This window comes from Chinchilla lanigera, unplaced genomic scaffold (assembly GCF_000276665.1).
Source record: "Chinchilla lanigera isolate Chin_1 unplaced genomic scaffold, ChiLan1.0 scaffold00018, whole genome shotgun sequence".
Lineage (NCBI taxonomy): Eukaryota > Metazoa > Chordata > Mammalia > Rodentia > Chinchillidae > Chinchilla > Chinchilla lanigera.
This window is the reverse complement of record NW_004955419.1, coordinates 5,542,396-5,545,386: the sequence shown is the minus strand read 5'-3', so window position 1 is coordinate 5,545,386 and position 2,991 is coordinate 5,542,396.

The window sequence follows — 2,991 nt, the reverse complement described above, 5'->3', positions numbered from 1 at the left end:
CAAAGTGTTAATTTGTGTTAAATTTTTTCTAATCATTACTTTTAGATTTTTTTATTGGATATTTTGCAGCCTTTAACAAACCATATTTTTTCTTTCTCAAGATAATAAAAATAACTCTCTGGTATGCTCATAACTTTATTTTAAATTTTGTAATACACTTCAAATATATTTTCCCTAGTACCTTTAGTTGGAAATCTACTTTTGCTTTTGTTTTTAATTCCTTTTTCACTGATTCTTAATGGACATATAAAAGTAGTACTTATTTATTGGGTGTATGTGTGTAATATACATATATATATGTATATGTGCAGTATGTAATATTCAAGTCAGAGAAAATACATCTATTTTATGAAACATTTATTATTTCTTCATGAGAAATAATTCAGAAACAATTTTCTAGCTCTTTGGAAATGTTTAGGATTTTATAGTTATCTGTAGTGTGTTTCACGGATCATTTAGCACCTTGTACTGTATATCTTTTTGGAAACAACAGTTTTCCATTGAAAATTATGTTTACAGTTACAATTTGACAAGCTCACGTCCTCTGCCTTAGAGAAGCCCTTTTAGCTTTAAATGAGGAGTTCTATACATCCCTCAAAGAGAAAAATGGGTCAGGACTTATTGGGAGGAATGAATGGGCCTTACATCAAATGTTTGCTTTTAGCAGCATTGTCATCTTATGAATGCCTACCAAGAACAGATTGGTTTACCTGAATTTCTGTCCTTAAGGATTTTAAAAGTTTTGTTGCCAGTGGGCAGGGAAGATATGTTTTCCCCTGAGGAATCAGCGAAGTGAAATCACTGACAAAGGTCGAAGTGAGGATTTTGTTGATTATCAGGAGGGGGTGGCTATTTCCCTTGGGCTGAGAAATGGGACCTAAATTGGCCAACAAGTTTTAAATAGAGTTACACAGCAAGTCTAGGTGGTTATTGGGCATGTATCATTGCAAACTGATGGATTCTGGAAGAAATAAATTGTAGAAGACAGTTGCATAAGCACCATCCAAAGACAAAGACACTTACAGCAATGATATTTATCTTAGCAAGCTTTTCCTAACAAGACTATTGGAATGTTGGAAAATGCTATTGTTGAACCAAACATGGAATTCTTTGAGGGCTGAAGAAACATCTGAGCTATCTGGAATATATGTCCAGCATTTTGTTTTAATGATAGCTCAGATGAGAATCAGGTCGACTAAGAGATAGTGAGTCCTGGAAGATATAAAATCTACAAACATATTGAACAAGTAGGGGCCAAAAAAATTAAAAATACAAAAATGGTGGACCTTCCTTAATATTACCCAGGTGATTACCCAGGATAACAGACAGAGAATAAGAGCATACAGATTTCTCCTTCTTTTGTTGAAAAAAACCCTAGTTTTTAAAATTATATTCATACTAATGGCCAAGGGATAAATTTTAAGAAATCTATTGGGCCATTAAAACTCTATTACAGGCTATAGAACCTGGGGTCTGTTCTCTATTTTATAGACCTGAAGTTTTTTTGTAGTGACTGGCTTTAGATGATTCAAACCCTGAAGTGGATAACAGAGAGTTTATTTATATCACAAAGCAATAATGTTTAGTAGCTAGAATATTTATATTATCCTTTTTTTTCTATAGGCAGATCTAGATGATAAGCCAAATTTTTACCTGAGGTATACTTTAATGTATATTAAAGTAGCATAATGGCATAAGATTGGCTACAGAACACATTTTGGAAGAACTGATGGGGCACTAGGAGTTTAGATGTCCCATGGATGTAGTGTAAGATATTACCGATGTGCCTGCGAGACTGTCTGTAATAGCTAGTGTAGGTTTTGAAGCTGCCTTTTATATATGATTTAGCTCCATGTATATTATTGTTAATTACTTTTGGGTTATATTTTCTTGCTGTATGTTTAAAAGCAAGCCAGAATGTGTTTGTGTTAGTCAAATTAATCTATTTATGTGTATTTATCAAGGTCTGTTAAGGTCTTCAGGGATTACTTTTGTGGCCATGAGAGAAGGTTATTAGCTACTCTAGTTTTTTTCTCTTCCAGTTATATAATCTACCAGTGGAGTCACAGTCTTCCTTGACTTTTTTGGATATATGGGGGACATTTCTCTCTTTTTTTTTTTTAAAAATAAATGGAGGAAAATATTAACAGACAGACAACATTTTGCAAAATAGCAAAGGAACAGTACAGACAGTACAGAGTTACAAACAAAGTGGTAGGGAATTAACAATGCTTGTTGTATTACATATTGATATCTTCAAAGTGGTTTCTCATGAAAACAGATATAGACATGCAATTCTTATCAACCAAGGACTCCTTGACAGTTTCTTTCAGCAAAGAAATACAAGACAGTAGAACAGCCATGTTGACTATGCTGCATATACATACATACACACTTTCTCCTTTCCCTTCTCTTTTCCCACATCCCACTTGCCCTTTACCTTTGAGTGCTTTCCTATCAATTCACAATGTTTATCATATCTCCTAGTTTAAATTAACTCTTTCAGGCTTTACACTAGAGAAACAAGGCGGTGCTTGCACATGTATGTTTGATTTATTTCACTTATGAGTATGGTCTCTAGTTGCATCCATTTACCTACAAAAGCCTCGAGTTTATCTTTTTTAATAGCTGAGTAATACTCTATTGTATAAAAATACCACATCTTTTTTATCCATTCCTCAGTGGATGGGCATCTGGGCTGTTTCCAAGATTTAGCTATAACAAATTGTGCTACTATAAACATGGGTGCACATGTATAGCTGTGGTATGATGTCTTTAATTCTTCTGGGAAAATACCTAGAAGGGGAATATCTGGGTTAAATGGAACTTCTAATCCTAGTTTTGTGAGGAATGTCCAAATTGATTTCCACAGTGGTTTCACCAATCTACATGCCCACCAGCAGTGGAGTAGTGCTCTTTCCTCCCCACAGCCTATTCAGCATTTGTTACTGGTTGATTTCTTGATGAGAGCCATTCTTTCTGGGCTGAGAT